The 20,704-nt window shown below is 42.2% G+C and overlaps 1 protein-coding gene across 1 annotated transcript in view; it reads left to right on the forward strand.

Annotated features, from left to right (window-relative positions):
* Window positions 1-1,906: 1,906 nt before the first annotated feature.
* Window positions 1,907-20,704, forward strand: part of RAB30 (RAB30, member RAS oncogene family) — a 77,144-nt gene continuing 58,346 nt past the window's right edge. Inside the window, exon 1 of the mRNA XM_029207592.1 lies at window positions 1,907-2,089. The gene's annotated coding sequence lies outside the window, so the exon portion shown is untranslated. The remainder of the gene's footprint in view (window positions 2,090-20,704) is intronic.

A 20,704-nucleotide genomic window follows, 5' to 3' on the forward strand; every position in this document is an offset into this window, starting at 1 on the left:
ACCACCCCTGAATCACCAAGCCCTAAGAATAATTTGTAAGAGTTTGAAACTAAGCCTAAATGTAAACCTGTTCAGTCTATTTCATCTCTATTATGCTTAAAACACATCTATAGTTATACTGATGATCAGAAAGAAAACAGTAAACATTCTGTACCTTTTCCTATACTTACCAACATTATTTGCAAAGAAGGTATTTCTGAATAACAAATAATTTCATAAGCTCTTCCCACTGTTGTATCCATGGATAAGCGAGGCCAATACATACTACCTTTGTTTAAAAATGAAACAAAGCCACTCATCTGCCTTGTTCCCAGAAACATGACATATATAAGATCATTCTTTATAAAACTGTTTTTGTAGTTTTCATCTGCATACATTTGAGACATGTTTTTGGACCACACTTTTGTCGTTTATAATCACTCTGCCTAGTCTTTCCTTGATACGATAATCCATTTATCAGCTATAATTTTAACTCCTAACAAGTGAAGTGCATACCCCTAATGACCCAAAGTGTCAGTTAATTTTGTTTTTCAGGATAATACACAAAAGGAAAGGAGAAAAACAGCATAAATATATCGGCATTTTTAGCCCTTCGGACACCCTCAGGAAGAAAGAAATTTCCCATCTTTTCATAGTGTAGACAGACTCTGAAAAAGAACAAACACACAGCATTGTTTTAGTAACACAATCGGGAAAAAAACACAGTCCATTTGAAATACTGGGCAAAACAACTTAAAGACCAATGACTTCGGTTTCAGCTACCTAGTTTAAGAGAAAATTAGTTCCTAAAGTGGTCGTATATATGGAGTTCCACAAATTAAACACTAAATGTATTTTTTAAATAAGTCCGTGATCCATGCTACTGAAGATCCCGTCTCCGCAGTATTTTTAGCATAACGCTCTAGGTTTATTCAAGAATCCCAGTTACTCCGGAACCAATAGCCAGCCGCCAATCGGTCTATCATCAATATTCCCTTTCAACATCTCCCTGCTTTCGTTGGCAGGTATGAAGATGTCGTTTTAAACCGGGTGTGTTACTCCTGTAGGACTCTTCCTGTCTTTTCTTTATTTCGAGGCCAAAGCACCGTTCCCTTCCACCTTAGCTCCCTTCCAACATCGATTTCTTTGGAACCTTTTGCAAATCATTGCTGTATGAAAAACCAATGAGGGTACGACACCCTGGGAAAAGGTAAGGATGGTTGAAAAATGAATGACAAGAAGATAAAAATAAATTTGGGAGGGAGAGCCCAACTCCGTTAGGTGAAAGCTTCTCCGACCAAAGGCGACAGAATCGCCACCCGGGGTCTCCGCACTCCCCAAAATTCACAACCCCTCCGACTATCCTGTTAGCGAGTCTCAGTGATGCTCTGAGACCAGGAGTAAACTGACTCCCTCAATTCCTTAGTTATAAAATGGAGCAAGAGGAGTAGAGGGCCTCCGCAACCCCTGCAAGACCGTGAGGTCAAGGCCCACTCGGTCTCTCATGCCGCCACCAGCCAGACGCGTCCTACTCAGTCCCCAGATGCCGCCTCCATCCCCCGGTGCTCAGGTTTGGAACCCAGGCTCTCCGACCGGGTTGTCCTCCTCCTCACCGTCCCCTCTGCACCACCACTCGGCTCCCGAGTTCCCTAAAACCTCGGCCAGCTCCGCAGAAACGTCCTACCACTCCTAACATGGCGGCCGAGTCCCCTTCGCTCCCTTTGCCCGCTCTGGGCGCGTCCGACCTTGGCGCATTTTGGGCATTGTAGTTCCGGCAACAGCCTCGGTGTCCCCGCCATCCCTTGAGAAGACTACAATTCCCAGAATGCACCGCACCTGAGCATGGCTATTGGGGCCTTTTGGACAGAGGGATGATGTCATTGCAAAAACCCCACTGCATTCATTGTGCTAAGGTCTATCCACCCCCCTGCTGCTGCTAGGCTTGCGATTGCCGCTCGCTCCAGCTGAGCTAAGAGTAGCAGCAGCACCAGGGCAGGGACTGACTTCAGCCCTTGGACTTAGGACATCGCAACACCTTCCCTTGCGTGCGTGACTCATTCGCACATCCTTTCTGTTTATGCCTGGGGTGGGGAGAAAAATCCCAAACCAGGTGAGTTGAAGTGATTTATTCAAATGATTCTTACCAAGTTATTCCTCCCGCTTAGTTCTCAAGGCTTTCTTTTGGGAAGATGGGGGCGGGAGGACTGGGGAGGTGCTCGCAAACGCTGCTAAGCGAAAAGCTCTGTGCAATTTGGGTCACTGCAAAGAACAACTCCAGCAACCTTCCCCCGCCGGAGGACCTATGCCTGCCAGTTCCCTAGTCGCAACTCCCCTCAACCTTTTTGGAGTCTGGGAGAGGGGGCTGGGCTGCGGAGGACGTTGGGAAGTGCTCTTGGAAAATCAGAGGAAGGCAGAGGTTGGGGGACTGCAGTCCTGTCACACACGGCCCGAATGCTGAGATTTGAGTGGGAAGGGGTGATGCGTGGGGAGAAATGGAGACAGTGATTTAATGTGGTCGCACTACTTTGGAACATTTCATGTCACTTGGGCGAGCACACGCTATTCATTTTTAAGATGAGCGTGCTTCTGAGTAGGTTAAGTTTTGTGGGGCTTTATTTTATGTGTATGTGTGTCTACGTCGTTTGTCTCACCTTTTCTGCTGATTTGAGGTGACAGTGTCCTTTAATGGTGCACTCCGTGCCTGTCAGAAACATTTCACGTGTCTGGTGATGGTTCTCTTGGGCTTCTAGATGCAGCATTTTTGTTAAGTGTTTTTCTTCTCCCAACTGCAGGATTTCAGGATTGTTTGGAAGTGGAGCCGACAGATTTATGTTTGTGTGAGTGTTTTAAATTACATTGCAATAGGCTCCTTACCACTGACAATGGTACCATAATGAGCTGCCGTTTCCTGAGGCACAGTCACCAGTCACAAATAACGGTTTGGAGAAGGGATCATTAGGTACACTCCGGTTCATTTTAAAGCATTAGGGAAAGGAAAAGTTAGAAGCGCCATTAACCTTCATTTGCCGTTACCGAAAGGTACGCATGGAAGAGTGATCCTGGAGGTGGAAACCGAGGAGGATAGTAGAATTTTTTTTGCTTTTTGGTTTTGGATTTTAAACAAACTGACACGTTTAACAAGACAGAGAGCACTTCGACCCGTATGATATTGGCTCTCTTCTTGTAAGAGTTAGTAGGATGATTAGTACAATAAATATGTTATTTTGAAATAAACAGCTGGCTGACTCCAGAACAGATGGGGCCAGTCTTAGTTGAGAGATCTACAACCTTGGAAATGAATGGACCTGGGGTCAACCACACCCCCTCTTGGAATGTCAAAAGGAGAAATGCCAGAGTGTTTTATGCTTAACTTCAAAATGCTAAACCTTTCATAGCCAAGGCAGGCATTGGGGGAAAGTCATTACTGGTTGTCTTCTGTTGCTGAACCAATTTTGTACATTTTTAATCCAGACCCTTAGGTGTCTAAAGTTGCAGCTGGGCGAAGCTTCGTTAAATGCTGCTTGTTACTGGATGCAAAGGACAATTCATTGTATGGGCTTTGTGGTAGAGTGATTTATTGGGATGCAATGAGCAGCTTTGGGATTTGGGAAAAGATGGACTGCTTGGCTTTGCTTCTCTCTCTGTTTTTCTGTTGCTTACTGTCTGCTTTGCTGAGCATCCCTCCTGCTGTACCTTCCTTTCCCCACCCCTCTGTGTCTCTTGAAGTTCTTCCAGTTTCTTTCCCTGCCTCTCCATTTGCAATTCTCATTTTTCCTCTGTGTTTCAAAATCTCCCTCTTATCACCAGTAGATGACATCTCTTTCTCTGAGTCACTTTCCAGTCTCTGAATACCCTCTCATCCCTTCTCTTCTTCACCCAGAAACTCCAGGGTGAATGAGACTGTGCTAATAGTTATTCTACAGAGTCCTCATTGAAGAGGCCTTGCCTTTTCTTTTTCTTGCAGTTGGTGCTTGGCGGGATGAACAGCAACGAATCTGACCCCTTGGCCTGGTTTGTGGCTTCTGTGACAGACATAGTTTGGCCTCAGCAGCACGTGGACAGTTAACTGTTGCAGTTGAGCTCATGCCACTTTTCCTTTCCTTGGTACCTGTATTCAGAGCTGCCAATGCATTAGCAAGGTTTTTAAATGCTCTACACAAAATGTTCTCATAATTCCCAAAGAATAAGTAGACTTCGAATGGCTTCTGCCTCATTTAATACTTTTTTTTTTTCCTTTCCCTGCTTTAGTATGTGGTAGGAAGTCTGTCTTTTCCCCTCCCTTCCCTGTTGATTGCTGAGGAGCAGGTCCAGGTGGCCAAACTAGCCATTTGGGTTTTTTTTTTTTTCTTAAGGTGCTTGGGGCAGCAACAGCTTTTCCTGCTGTTATTTCTTCTCCTCTGTGGATGAAAGAAGTTTGTTATTTTATAAACTTCCTATTAAGGAGAAGGATGTGGTAGTGGTTATGTTTGTGTAAGACAGTGCTTCTCTAGGCATGAAAAGTCTAACTGCTGCCCATCTGGAGGCAATTAGTGTGACAGGCAGATTCAGAAGCTGTCATCTTGGACCTCTCACTCACCATCTTTTTATCCCTTCTTCTAAGCTGTGCCCTCTCCTACCCAGGCTTTTTAGTGTTTTAGGGAGGAGAAATGAGCAGAATGGAAGGTTAGTTTTGGCCCTATCACTGCTATCCCTGTGACCTTGAAAAACTGTGCATTCCTTTCTCGCTTATTTTATTTTATTTAAACATTTATTTATTTATTTATTTTTGGCTGCATTGGGTCTTCGTTGCTGCACGCGGGCTTTCTCTAGTTGTGGTGAGCGGGGGCTACTCTTTGTGGCAGTGCACGTATTCTCATTGCAGTGGCTTCTCTTGTTGTGGAGCACTGGCTCTAGGCACGCAGGCTTCAGTAGTTGTGGCACGCAGGCTCTAGAGTGCAGGCTCAGTAGTTGTGGCGCATGGGCTTAGTTGCTCTGCGGTATGTGGGATCTTCCCGGACTAGGGCTTGAACCTGTGTCCCCTGCATTGGCAGGCGGATTCTCAACCACTGCTCCACCAGGGAAGTCCTCTCCCTTAGTTTAAATCCTTTGCAAAGGGATAAGAATCCTTTCCCCTTGGTTTACTTGGCCTGATGTTATGGCCTCAGCCTGTCCTTCTGTCAACAGATATGGTGAGCAGCTACTATATTCTAAGGACTGGATACCTCAGTGAAAAGAGACGCTTCCACTGCCATCATGGAGCTTATGTTCTAATAGGGGAGATAATCATTGGAGAAGTAATTGCAGGTGATGAATGCTCCTGCCAAAGGGGGATGTACTACAAGGTGGGATAGAAGTGCCTAATGTGGTGTGCTTCCCTTGTCTGGGAGAATCAGGGAAGGCTTCCTGTAGGAAGTGACATTTCAAGAGACTTGGAGAGTGAGTGTAAGTAATTTAGGACGGCAATGGGAGGTGCTGAGAATGGGGACAAAGGGCAACTGCATGTTCAAAGTACAAAGGAAAGCGAGGATTTAAAAGGTTAGTATATGGGGGCAGAGCAAGGGAGAGAGACCAGAATGAAGACAGATGAGGCTGGAGAGGTGGACAGAGTCTAAAGAGTGGGCAGTTTTCTGAGCCACAGGTGAATTTGGTCTTTATCTTAAGTGAATGGCTTTACTTAGCTAGATGAATTACATATGCAGGTAGAATGATGTTAAAACCATCACGGTGGCTGTTAAGTGGGAAAGAGACTGGAAAGGATTAGCCAAAGTGAACGTGAGATGAGGTAGCACGTCATTTTTGTAGTCTACGTGTGGGATGGTGGTGGCTTGGATCTAGGGTGGTGGCAGGGGCTAGAACAGAAGGGAAGAGATTGGAGAGACACTAAGTTTGAAGATTATAAGTGATAAGACTGTAGACTGATTGGATGTGGGTATAGGGAAAAGAGGGAGTCGAGATGACTTGAGTTTTTCCTTGAGCCACTGGAGATGCCGCTTACAAGAGAAAGGTAACATTAGCTGGGGACCACATTTTTGTTTGTTTTTTCAAGGAGGAGGGACTTTTGGTCATATTGAGTTTCAGGTTCTAGGAAGACATCTAAGACCTTTCACTCACCCTGTCTGTGTGTAGGATGCAGCATGGTGGAATGGAAGAGAGCTCTGGTGAGGCTTTCTAAGACTGAGTACTACTTATTTATTAGCTGTATGATTTTGGACACGTCATATTTTTTTGGTGAGCTTTAGTTTCCTCATCATAAGATATATTTATTCCACTAATTTATACTGATCACCAGGTATACGTGCACTGTGCTAGGAATACAGCATTGAATAAGATAGTATTTGCTTTGGAAAAATTGCTCAGGTGAGGGAGCGGAACATAAACATATAATCACACACAGAGAGGTCTGTAGGCAGTGCTAGGAGAGCACAGCCCCAAGGGGGACTTTCGTGCTTCCTTGGCGGGGGAGGAGCAGTGTTCACAAAGTTGTTGGTGACCTTTGACCTGAGACATGGAGGCAAGAAAAAACTCACCAGTCTGGGTTCCCAGGCACCTAATAGAGTGCCTTGCACAAACTGGGGACTCTGTGAATGTTTGTAGACTGAATAAACTAATCTAAGTCATAAGGGCCCATTCAAAAGCAGGAAATATCAACATATTGGAAGATGGCAATGAGTAATGCAAATATAAAATGTAAAATGGTTTTAACAAATGCATTAAAATGAGGACACCCAAGCTTCTGAAATGTTTTTTGGTTGACTTAAAGGGAAATTTCAGAAATATTTCAGGTCTGGTTTCTTTTTGGGCTGAACTTCATTTATTCCAGTTAGTTTCTCAAAAATAATTTTGATTGTATAGAATTCCCTAGATCAATGGGTTTCAGACTTTTGAATTTTATAGATAAGTAAAAATACAAAAAATAAGATAAAATTGGGTGAGTTGTTGCCAATGGTTATTTTTCTGTAGTAAAGATATTTAAAAAATATGTCCTCCTTCACTTTATCTCATGAAATAAAGGACATTTTATATCAAAAGTTGTAGAAAGAGCATAATTTTAAAATTAAAAATATATTTAGCTTTGTGAAAAATTCTCTATTCTTTTCATTTTATTGCAGAATAGTAAAAAACAAGACAAACAAATACCAGAATGTTAAAATAATTTATGGAACCATTGCCCTATTTTCTTGGCTATGGTGGAAAGGTGGCCCATCTCCAAACATTTCCAAGTGTGGAAGAATTTTGTATGGACCACAGATCATTTATTTTCAGTTTATTCTTCACAGGAATTCAACCCTTGAAAGCTAGGTAGGACTCTTCAAGATTAGTTTAAGGTAGGGCTTTTTTTGCGGTACACGGGCCTCTCACTGTTGTGGCCTCTCCTGTTGCCGAGCAGAGGCTCCGGACGCGCAGGCTCAGCAGCCATGGCTCACGGGCCCAGCTGCTCCGCGGCATGTGGGATCTTCCCGGACTGGGGCATGGATGCGTGTCCCCTGCATTGGCAACCACTGCGCCACCAGGGAAGCCCTAAGGTAGGGCTTCTTAACTTGTCCCTGGAAGATCCTCAGGGAGACCATGAACCCCAGAGATCATTTGTGTGTGTGTGTGTGTGTGTGTGTGTGTGTGAGTTCACATGTGCATTGTGTATTTTTCTATCACTACGTGTGTGTCCTTGGGCAAGTGACTTAACCTCTTTGAACCCCTTTCTTTGCATGATTGTCGTGATGTTTAAATGAGATAATACATTTTGAAATGTCTGGCACTGTGCCTGGAATAGCTGGTGCTCATTGAAGCTGTTTTTGACATTATTTATTATTTTACATAATTTATTTATTGGCTGATGCTTTCTTGGTACCCACAGTGACACAATGAAGAAAAAGATAACTCAGTGTAACTAGACAACTTGATGCAATGGGAAGTACACAACATCACCAAGGTAGAATTCTTGCCAGAAATGTTTAACCTAAATCTAATCATGAGGAAATAATCAGGCAAGTCCAGATTGTGGGACATACTGCAAAACAGCTGGCCTGCGATCTTCGAAAATGTCAATGTCATGAAGAAAAACAAAACAAAACAAAATGAATGGGGGACTAATCTAGATTAAAAGAGACTAAAGTGCTGTGACAACCAAATGCCACATGCAACCCTTGATTGGATCCTGGACTTAGAAAAAAAAAGCTATAAAGGACATTGTGGGGACAGCTGGGGAAATTTGAATGGGAGCTGCATAGGAGATGACAGTGTAACAATGTTAGTTTTCTTGGATGTGATAATGATTCTGTCTGCTTAGCCTGCCACATTGTGGATACTGGTGTCCAGGTCAGTTGCCCGTTCCTGAATGTCATGTTTAGGAATGTCACAGCAAAGCTAGAAGACATCAAGGCCTGCTTCAGAAAATAGTGATTTTCTTGATAACAGCACGTATTTAATTAGCCTATGGGCTGGAATACCATTTGTTGGCAGATATTGTAGGTGACCTTTTCTGTCCTTTCTAACCATGATTCTGTCATTCCCTAAGAGTGCAAACTTCTACAGCCAGCACTCTTTATTTCTAGAGGTAGTAATGCAGGTAGGACGCTAGCTGTTTCCAAAGTGAAGAGCGAAGATAAGCGGGGCTATAACTCAGGAGTAGAGCATTTGACTGCAAAGAGGAAAGGCCATGAAAGAGCACATAAATATATATCTTAAATTAGTTTTTTGATTCTAGACACAACGTAAGATTAAGCAAAATTCATTACAGAAATATACAACGAACTACTGTACAAAGGGAAAATTCCCTTGATTCCACCCCCCCATAGTCATCTGTTGGGATTTTGATGTGTATGGCTGTCATTTTGTCCCACACGTATGCTAATGATATTATTATAATACGTATTCTGCTTGCTCTTTTACTTAATATATTTCAGGCATTTGCCCCATGTATTTGCATGTCCCTCTAACTTGCCCTTTTCAGTGGCTGTTGGACACTGCTGCAGTGAGCATTTGAGCATGCATCCTCTTGTAATGAACTTGTGGGAATATTTCTGTAGGATTCATTTCTGGGATAGAAATGCTGGGTCAAAGGGCACGGACAGTTTCCCTTTAATTGCCCCCTGATTTAAATTCTTATCGCAGGGACTTCCTTGGTGGTCCAGTGGGTAGGACTCCGAGATCCCAATGCAGGGGGCCCAGGTTCAATCCCTGGTCAGGGAACTAGATGCCGCATGCCGTAACGAAGACTGGTGCAGCCAAAATAAATAAAATAAGTATTAAAAAAAATTCTTATCGCAGTCTTTGACACTGCCATTTGTCAAGTCCATTAGCCACTTGGGCTACCCTCTCTTACTAAGGGAAGGAATTTGTGATGGGTGGACAGAAAGTGGGGAAAAATGGAATTAAGAGTTCCTGCTGGTTTTTGTGATGGCTGTAGTAAAAGTTGATATGTAAATAACATGGAAACCTCTGGAAGAGAGACATAAAATATATTTCCCAGTCTGCAACACAGCAGGATGTTTAAAAAGTGATCTGAAATAGTAAAGCAGCCAAGAGTTTTCCCCCAGAAAATTCTGCAGAAAAATTTTATCTTTGAGTTAAGGTTAACTTCACTAAAATGCGGACGCCATCAACCTTGAAGTGAAAATAACCTCTTCTGCTCACTTCCTCTCCATCTCCGTCACATAACCACACAAGAAAGGGGAATTTAAGCTCCACTGTTTTAATATCTGAAGCACATGGTAAAAAGGCCTGATTTTTCATCTTTCTGAATATCCATAGAAGCAATCCCAAAAGCAGATTTTTGGCATTTTTTTTTGTAGAAAAGGTCTGAGTTTAGGAGTGGCCATCAGTGACTCACTGTCCCAGCAGAGACCCTGGGATCGCTGAGCTGTGAATTATTTCCATTCTTTTAGCCAGTTATTTTTGTTCTTCTGTGGCTGGGTTGACCAAACACAAATTTGAGTTGTGTGCTAGGTGGGTAATTTGTCTTTTCAAGCCTCAGTTTATTCATCTCCAAAATGGGGATTATTGTGAGGCTCAGATGAGATAATGTGTGTAATAGGGCTTTGGCAAATTTATGTGCACATAAATATGTGCTTTTGTTAAGGTGTTGCTGTCTCTGGCTGGGCCAGCTCATATTAATCTTTCCTCTAATTCCAGTGGCATCTGTTACCCAAAAGACTTTCTTTAGGCATTCTGTCTCATAATGTCTTATTATTACGTCTTCATCCAATATTTGTGAGCATAAGCTAAATGCAAATTCTTCTGCTGGGTGTTCTGATAGGAGAACAAAGGTGGAACCATCCAGGAGCTTTCCTTCTCTGCTTTTATTCTAGGAGACTAATATCTTTTAATGAGAGTCTTCAATAATATATGCTTTACAAAGTTGTATTATGTATGCTGTCTTATTCTGTCAACCTGGGTGGTAGATTTTAGCTCCACTTTTCCATGTAAATGAGGAAACAATTCTTAGTGACGTTAAGTAACTGGTTCTGTTCTGTTTTTTAAAGCTACCTAATTTAAAAAAAATTTGCAGTTGTAGGCCCCAGGTAGATTTTCTGGAACCGAAACCTTACTTCATCTCCAGCTGCTTCCTGTTTTTGCCTTGCCATCTGATCAAAAGTGTAAGCATTCTGAAGGCAGGACTGGCTGGCTGGTGGTGTTTACTTTGATTTGGTTTATTTTACCCATGGGCACAGGGGAGGAGCTTTTTGTAGATGTACTGAGTTAGTTGAAGCCATGATGGGAACAATCATAGCACCTACTGGATGTCAAGTGATTTACATGTTTGGTTTGATTTTTTTCCCCCAACTTATTTTGAAAATTTTCAAACATATAGAAAAATTGCAAAAGTATTACAGTGAACACTCTTACACCCTTCATCTAAATTTGTTTGCTTTATCATTCTACGCACACACACACATACACATACTCACACACACTTTTTTTTTCTAAACCATTTGAAAGTGAGTTGCAGACACCACAACACTTTACCTCTAAGCACGGGAGCATGTATGTCTAAAGAACAAGGACATTCTCCCCTGTAACCACAATATCATTATATTGAAACAATAATATTCTTCAGATTTCCCCAGTTGTTCCAATGTCGTTTATAACGTTTTGGGGGGAGGGGGACCCAGGATCTAATAAGGATTACTTACACAATGTAGTCGTGTCTCTTTAGTTTCTTTTAATGTAGCAAAGTTTCCCTGCCTTTTTTGTCTTTCATAATATTGACATTTTGATCTCAGCTGCTTTGTAGACTGTAGATTGGATTTGTCTAATTGTTTTCTCATTCTTAGACTCAGATTAAACATTCGTGGTAAGAATTCCCTGGAGGCGATGCTGCATCCCTCCCCTTGCATCATATTAGGTGACACATTCTGTCAGTTTGTCATGTCACTGGTGATGTGAGGTTTGTATTTTGGATGAGGTGACATTGCCTGATATCTGCATTGTAAAGGAACCCTTTTCTTTTTGTAATTAATAAAATTGTGGGGTGATACTTTGAGATTGTTTGGATATCCTGTTTCTCAAAAACTTTCATTCAGTGGTTTAAACATCTATTGATAATCCTGGCCTAGGTTAATTAACATCTATTAAAGGATGATTTTCTAATTTGCTCTTCCGTTCTGTATTTGTTTCCTGACATTTTTCTTTTTTCTTTTTTCGTACACACACACTGTATTTTATTTTTACAAGAGATAAATAAACTGACACCAAGCATTGTAAATGGATGACCACAACAAAAGCAACAATGATTGCAATTACCAAACACGAAACACACTCATACTATGTCATAATATTGACATTCAGTCCAGTAATCCTCCACCGTAACAGCTCCTTTACTTTGCAGTGAAAATTGATTTGTTTTTTTTTTGCCTCTGAGTCCTTGTGGGATTTTTTATTATTATTATTCAAACAGAAAGTCACAAAAATTATAATTATCCTCATCAGTTCACTCAGTCCCATGTAATTAATTTTTTTCATCTTGATCTTTTGTTAGCACTTTTATGAATTCATCAGTTTTCCATTAGAGTTCTGGAAATGCTTATTCATTCAGTTCAGCAGTATAGTCAGTTACCAGAAGCCTGTACTTGTCAGAGTCTGACATTTTTCTTTTTTTTTTAAATAAAATAAATAAATTTTATTTATTTTATTAAAAAAAATTTAGGCAGTGAATTTTTTCTGTATTTGTTTCCTGGCATTTTTCTGATAGATTAGCTTTCAGCTCCCCTCCTCTTTTATTTTTGTATTTTTATTTTATTTTTTAGTATCACTTGGATTCCTGGATTCTTTTCCCTCCAATGTGTTATAGTCCATTACCAATCTTCTGCCTCCCCTCCCCCAATATTTATGCTTTTTGATACAAAAATTGTCCCAAGTTTGGCCAGTGGGAGCCAGTCTTATCTCACTGAGCCCTAAAAGCAAACTGATAAAGTAGGTGGAATTTTGCCCACTTTATGAAGTGAGGAAATTAAGGCTCGGAAAATACAAGCAACTTTCCTAGAGGCATGTAGCTAGTAGCTAGTTAGCAGAGGAGGTTAGATGCAGACCTGGTTCCAACTAACTCTAAAGTGGTTCCTGCTATTGGTGCTGTCTCCTGACAGTCCAGGAGCAGAATGTTACCTGATAAAACCAAGTTAAAAAGAAGGCACACCCTGGTGGCGCCCTGGTTGAGAATCTGCCTGCTAATGCAGGGGACACAGGTTCGAGCCCTGGTCTGGGAGGATCCCACATGCCGCAGAGCAATAGGCCTGTGAGCCACAACTACTGAGCCTGCGCGTCTGGAGCCTGTGCTCTGCAACAAGAGAGGCCGTGATAGTGAGAGGCCCGCGCACTGCGATGAAGAGTGGCCCCCGCTTGCCACAACTAGAGAAAGCCCTCGCACAGAAATGAAGACCCAACACAGCAAAAATTTAAAAAAAAAAAAAAAACCCACAAGCATTGTATCATTGTTGCTAATAGCAAATGATTGGAAACAACCTTAAGTGTGCATCAGTGGGAAACTGGTTAATTAAATGGGTATGTTCACAAAAGGGAAAGCTATTAAACTACAAACAAAAATGAGTGTTTCTCTAAGTACTGATATGCGAAGATCTCCAAGCATATTTTAAATGAAAGAAGGATGATCCAAAAAGAAGAAGAAAAGAAGAACGCTGATGTAGAAGAGTGCATACTTTGTGAAAGAAGTGGGGATAAGAAAATACATTTTAGGGCTTCCCTGGTGGCGCACTGGTTGAGAGTCCGCCTGCCGATGCAGGGGACACAGGTTCGTGCCCCGGTCCGGGAAGATCCCACATGCTGCGGTGCGGCTGGGCGCATGAGCCATGGCCGCTGAGCCTGCGTGTCCGGAGCCTGTGTTCTGCAACGGGAGGGGCCACAGCAGTGAGAGGCCCGCGTACCAAAAAAAAAAAAAAAAAAAAGAAAATACATTTGAAATTGGAAGGATATAAAATAACAGAATGATTACAGGTACAGGGCAGTAGGAATGAGTGGGGTGTGTGTGTACATAGTGAGCTTTCTTAAGATTTACTATTTTATATAACGCTGCCTTTTAAATTTTTTTAAAAAATTACTTATTTTATTTTTGGCTGCGTTGGGTCTTTGTTGCTGCACGCGGGCTTTCTTTAGTTGTGAGCTGGGGCTACTCTTCATTGGGCTTCTCATTGCAGAGGCTTCTCTCGTTGCGGAGCACGGGCTCTAAGCGCACGGGCTTCAGTGGTTGTGGCTCGCAGGCTCTAGAGCGCAGGCTCAGTAGTTGTGGTGCACGGGCTTAGTTGCTCCACCGCATGTGGGATCTTCCCAGACCGGGGCTGGAACCCCTGTCCCCTGCATTGACAGGTGGATTCTTAACCACTGCGCCACCAGGGAAGCCCTATCATGCTGACTTTTAAAATAGCTTTATTGAGATATAATTCACACATCACACAATTCACCCATTTAAACTGTACATACAACTCAGTAGTTTTTTAGTATATTCACAGAGTTGTGCAGTCATCACCAAAATCAATACTTAGAGCATAGTGTTGTTGTGAAGATTAAACAGGGCCCTGCCTTTCAAGTCTCACCCTGGTGCCCTTCACCTAATAGGCCTCGACGTCATTTGGGTATCCTGGGTGGGTAAGGCAGCAGTAGCCCTTAGCAGTTGTTTGGGAGCCAAATTAAAATTGACACGTAGCATATGGGGAAAGTATTGTTCTGAATTCAAAATTGGAACGTATGGTCTGACAAAGAATTTTTACCCTTATTTATAAATTAATTGCAAGGTCTTATAAAATATATGTATATCATCACATTTAGTCATCCATTTAACAGATCATCTCAGTATAGAGTTAAATTTACATGAAGTCATGATTGTCCTAGGAAAGTTAGGAGTTATGGTCCCTTAGGGTCACATTTGGGCCAATATTAGCATTCAGGCAACTCTGTCTTACCTTCTCTTTTTCTTCCCTTCCCTCTCCTCCACCACACAACTGAGTTTCTGATTTTGTCTCAGACAGCCATTTAAATTAGCCATGGCAATGTTAATTGTTTTGGCAGACAAAAAGAAACTCGAATAAGCTTTTCCTTCTAAGATTTAAGAGCTCTACTTTCTAAGAGCTAACTTTGGAAGGAATGTTTCTGGTCTGGAAAATTTGGATAGCAACCTCAAAAGGAATTAATGTCCAAGAAGATCTGGGAGTGGGGTGGGGACACTCAATTTCCTTTGAGACAGATCGAAATAAATACTTCTGTCTGAAATAGTAATAAAGATCTATTTATTTCTTTCATCGTTTTGTTAAAATGTTCAAAACATGAATGATCAAATTCAAAATAGATTTAGCCCAGGCACCAAAAAAAACCCTCAAGTCATCCTGATTAAAAAAACGTTTATGAGGGACTTCCCTGGTGGCACAGTGGTTAAGAATCCGCCTGCCAATGCAGGGGACACGGGTTCGAGCCCTGGTCTGGGAAGACCCCACATGCTACAGAGCAACAAAGCCTGTGCGCCACAACTACTGAGCCTGCGCTCTAGAGCCTGTGAGCCACAACTACTGAGCCCGCGTGCCACAGCTACTGAAGCCCACGTACCTAGAGCTCGTGCTCCGCAACAAGAGAAGCCACTGCAATGAGAAGCCCACGCACTGCAACGAAGAGTAGCCCCCACTCTCTGCAACTAGAGAAAACCCACGCGCAGCAACGAAGACCCAACACAGCCAAAAATAAATAAATAAATACATTTATTTTTTAAAAAAGAAAATTAAAAACAAACACAAAAAACGTTTATGAGATCTTAGGCTGCTTTGCTGAGTGAGATGATTCTTAGTACAACATTTAAGTCTGTCCCTTTGATGTGACAAAGTTTCCAGCTCCCAGAAATGCAACTGTATAGCTCAAGATTCCATGTTTAGTGATACCAATCTGGATTCATTGTAACTGCTGTATAGTTTCTTTCTGTTTTGACTATGACCTGTCATAATTGTTTGGTTTCAGAATTCTGTACGTTCTTTGCTTTTAAAGTCATCTTGGCCAGGAAGCTAAATGGCATGTTTGTATGTGCAATAAGTTACTTTTATTATATAATTTTATAATAGTAATATTGGCAAACATTTTTTGAGTTTATGGTGTGCCAAGTGCTGTGCTAACTGCTTTACATAAGTTATAGTATTTAATTGTGGCAAAAACCACATAAAGAAACTGAAGAGCTTAAGCAACGTGTCTAAGATCACATGACTAAGAAGAAGCAGATCCAAGACCAGAAATCAAGACTGTCTTACTGCAAAGACTGTGCTTTTCTGCTGTGTAATTCTGCCATTTGAAAATTTGTCTGTGGAAGATCATTACTTTTTTACTTCATCTTTGGAGCAGATTACTGTCTTATTTATTTGATAGGTATTTATTGAGTGCTCATCATGTGTCAGATACCTTGAGAACTATAGAGGTGACTGAGACCCACTCTTTGTCATTGAAAAATTCACACTTAAGTAGAGGAGATAAAACAGATATACCTCTATACACCCATGTTCATAGTAGCATTATTCACAATAGCCAAAAAGTGGAAGCAAACCCAAGTGTCCATCGACAGATATATGGATAAGCAAAATGTAGAGTGTACATGCAATGGAATATTGAATAATCATTCAATGTATTCAGCCTTGAATGTAGTTCAAAGCTGAATAGCCTCGAAAAGGAAGGAAATTATGACACATGCTACAACATGGATGAACCTTGAGGACATTACGCTATGTGATATAAACCAGACACAAGTGGACAAATATTGTATGATTCTACTTATATGAAGTACCTAGAGGCATTAAACTCCTAGAGACAGAAAGTAGAATGGTGGTTGCCAGGGTATGGGAGGAGGAAGCAATAAGGGAGTCGTTGTTTAATGGGTATAGAGTTTTGGTTTTGCAAAATGAAAAAGTTCTGGAGATTGGCTGCACAGCAATGTGAATATACTTAACAGTACTGAACTGTACACTTAAAAATGGTTAAGATGGTAAATTTTACATTATATGTATTTTGCCACAATTTAAAAAACAAAACAGATACACCCCTCTACTCTAGGGTGGAAAGTAATTAGTGAGACAGGAAGGACTGAAGACGTCATAGGAACGAGAGAGGGCTTTCTAGACAGGGCATATATAGCTGGGTAATGGAAGATGGGTAACAATTGTGTGGCGATGAGGAAGGTAGGAAGGGCAACCCAGGTGAAAGGAACAGTGAACAACATTAGAGAGGGTACTTGGCTTTAAAATCCAATTCCAGCAAGAAACAAACTCCAAGTACATGGCTCTATAATTATGGGTGTCCCAGCCACCTTCCACGTGGGCAGGGATTTAAGTATATAGTCTAAGCCAGGATCATGAAGTCGTGGTATGCTAGACAGGGACTCATTCATGATTCATTCAGTAAACATTTGTTTAGCACATAGTGCTGATGCTATGCGAGGCACTTTATGTATGTTGGCAGATTTCATACCCCCAACAACCCTGGGGTTATTAATAGCCCCAATTAACAGATGCAGCCACTGTGACTCAGAGAGATGTAGCAATTTATCAAAAATCACATGACTGATAGGTTGCAGAAGACGTCACCGGGGAGCCCATGCTGTGTCCACCAAGCTACATGGCCTCCCCTTGGGGGTGAGTGTGAAGTGATGTCTGCCTTTGAACTCACAGTCAAAATGGCATGTGACTGCCACCACTTGTCATCTTCTTGCTGCCTTTGAGGCTACCTTGGCTGAGTCATCTTACGGCTCTGAGCCTCAGCTTCCTTATCTGTGAAATGAAGTCCTTGTATTATACTAGATTATTTCTAAGGTTTCTCCCAGATCTAAAAACCCTATTTGTTTATTCATCCATCCATCCATCCATCGAGCCAATGTTAATTCAGTATCTGTTACGCACCAGGTACTGTGTTGGTAGGTTCTGGTAATTGAGATTTGGTAGAACACTGTTCTTGCCTGAAAGGAGATTGTAGACTAGTGAAGGAGGCATAAAATAGATGACTATTGTGTAGTACAGTCAAAGCACTGGTAGTGGTATATACAGAAGACCTAGAGGAGGGGCATGGCCCTGTCTTGGATAGGTGGATGTCAAGAGGAAATGGTCCCAAAGACCAGGAAGGTAATGAAGAAGACCACAAGATCCTCATCATTCCTGTTGTCCCTATGTTCATAGGCACACTACATATTGATTAAATTCAGTAAAGCTTTGGTGAACTCAAAACTCTTTTATTTTAAGCCCTGTGGAAAGTTTAGTCGAATTTGCCAGTTGTTAAGTGCAGCTATGTGCCAAATATCCATAAGGTTTGGATTCTCTTTCAGACTGGAGAAAGATTATAAGGTTGCAGTTGTTTGTTTGTTTGTCTAAGGGAATTTAGTAAGCATGAAGTAGACTAATAAGAGGCCCAAGGGCCTGGAGTTATTTGAGATGTTCACAGCTAAAGTCACAGATGCTTATATTTCAAAGAGGCAAGTGAAATGGCCAAGATATTGGATAATATACATGATCCTCTCAAGACTACTAAGGACTGGTGAATTACTAAGAATTAGAATGACCAAGAATTAGAATTCTAATACTAAGGAATTGAAGTGAGGATTGAGGGGGAAAAGAACTAATATTTATTGAGCAGCTCTTATATATCAGACACTGTGCTATGCCCTTTACATTAATGAGTTTGCTTTATCCTCCCCACAATCCTGTAAGGTCAGTGTTGTATCCTTTACAGATATTGAAGCTGGGGCTCAAAGAGGTTGTGACTTGCTTAAAGTCCCAGCTACCAAGAGACTGAGCAGTGGCTCAAGCCCAAGTTGTTCAAATCAAGGCCTTTGCTCCTTCCACTATCCCGTGTTTCTTCAGGATCCTGGATTTTTCTGTTTCTGGGGGAACTGTACCAGGGTACAGGACCTCCCTCTCATCCTTGGAGCCTGGGAAATAGTGATATTCAGGAGAGGCCCACTCCTCAGTTTTCCCAGCACCCCAAAGGGCAGCTCCCCCAATTTCCTATGTCTTCTTTCCGAGGTGGTGGATCACCAGCTGCCAGGGATAAATGGCTTTTACTAAAGCACTTTTTCTTTTTTTTCCTTTTTCGTCTTTCCCAGGTAATATGTGTGTGTTTGATATCGGCAATTTGTCTCTCAGAAGCGGCTCATGAAAATCATCTGGGAGAATGCTTTTTTTTTGGCGGTACGCGGGCCTCTCACTGTTGTGGCCTCTCCGGTTGCAGAGCACAGGCTCAGCGGCCATGGCTTATGGGCCTAGCCGCTCCGCGGCATGTGGGATCTTCCCGGACCGGGACATAAACCCGTGTCCCCTGCCTCGGCAGGCAGACTCTCAACCACTGCGCCACCAGGGAAGCCCGGAGAATGCTTTTTGAGGCCAGCTAAGTTTATGCATTTGATCCCCTCTCCCTCCCCAGCAAAGAGTAACTTCAGTTCATTTGCTCCAGATTCTATTTTTGGGGTCCTGAGAGACCTTGCTGCCTGATTCTCAGAGGCTTCCAACCATGAGGTTCTGCCAGGATTACATGAGGGTCTCAGCACTCCTAACCCCCTGCTTCAGGCTCCTTTCTCCTCTGTCAAGGCCTCCCTGTGGGCACAAGCTGTGGTGTCTTGTCAGGGAGTGTTTTCCCAGCTGGGTTTGCAGGCAGACCAGGCATTTATCCCAGGCCCTTTAACGCTCCCCCGCAACCCCCCGGGAAAGTTCCCACATATGACTGCATGAAACACAGAAAACTACTCTCCAAATGGGTTGATGAATTATGGCAGTGGGGAAAAGTCTTCTCCAGCTTTCTCGGCCCTGGCATTCCATAGTTTGGGTGACAACGAAATGGACAGAGGATATGGGGTCAGGAAATTGGAGCTCAAGTCTTGGCTCAAACCACAAATCCTGGGGCTGTGAGCACTTGACCTGTCTGAGCCTGTGTTTTTAGCTGTAAATGGAGAACTGACGACAATCCCAGCTTCCTACTGTCATTGTGAGAGTCAGATTACTCAATGTATAGTGTAGAAGTGCTCTGTAACGAGCCCCTAGAAAGTATTATAGATGTCGGTGCTTGCTTTAAAACAAACTTGGGCTCATTGAGAGACATTTCTGGAAACTGAGCAGGATACATGCTCTGTCATCTCTGGCTCCCAGTTCAGGCAAAACTTTTCATTGCTCACGTAGGCATTCATGGCGTCACTCTTCTGTTTATTTTTGTAATCTTTTCATTTATAGTCTTATAAATGCTCCCTTAAGCTTTGGTGTTTCCTGAGTATTTATTTTTGAAAATTCTGGTCAGGCTTGTATACTCATACCCAGAGCTCTGTGCCCCAGAGTAATTATCTGACTTTCTGGAGTTACATGTGGATCCATTTCCCAATAAATCCTGGGACAGCAGGGCTGACTATGTATGGTAAGTGACGTTTATCTTGCTAGGATTCTAGATGGGTGAGAACTCATGAGGGTATACCTTAAGGCAGGGATATTACAACTTCATACATGCTTCTGTTAATAAAATGAGAATGGAGAGAGTATCTTACCGTAAGTGGCTTATGAGTTCAGAGCTAGAAGCCCTTAGAAACTGAAAAGAATCTTTTATGATTTGTCATCAGTTTGTTGGAATTATTACTCTGTTCTGAGAAATTTTCTAGGTGTTCCCTTGACACTTAGGGATTGTTGCTTACTTTTATCTTCTTGCCACTTCAAATGACTGCAGTTCATTTTTCTTGGCTGTGTTCTTCAGAATTCTTCGAGTTGTAAATGAAAGACACCCAACTCAAACTAGCTTGGGCAAAGAGCGAATCTATGGGAAGAATCCTGGCATGTTTCATGTAACCATATGAACGTTGGGTGCAGCTGGAACCAGGAAATATTAGAGCAGGTAATTGCCTTAACAATCCCCACAAATTTCAGTGCTTAACACAAATGAAGTTTATTTCTCATTCATACAACAGTTCAACATAGTTTTTTTCTGGTTAGGCTACCTTCTATGTTTCAGGGACCCAGGCTCCTGCCATCTTGTGGCTCCCATCTCTTTTAGGTATCTCAGAGTTCTCTCCTTTTAACCTGAAGATGGAGAAGAAGATGGAAGGATCTCACGTGTGAGGTTTTCATGGGCCAGGTCTGGAAGTGGCTTATATTAGTTCTGTCCTCATTCCATCAGTTATTACTCAGTACATGACCCCACCTAATGGTGAAGGAGGCTGAGAAATATGGCCTAAGAAGAAAAAGAAATGGGTTTGGTGAGCATGTAGCTAGTTTGAGCCACACAGGCACTCAAATTATATCAAGACTCTGTCTCTTGC

The sequence above is a fragment of the Monodon monoceros genome, unplaced genomic scaffold, assembly GCF_005190385.1.
Source record: "Monodon monoceros isolate NGI ecotype Baffin Bay Population unplaced genomic scaffold, NGI_Narwhal_1 Super_Scaffold_7, whole genome shotgun sequence".
NCBI classification, from domain to species: domain Eukaryota; kingdom Metazoa; phylum Chordata; class Mammalia; order Artiodactyla; family Monodontidae; genus Monodon; species Monodon monoceros.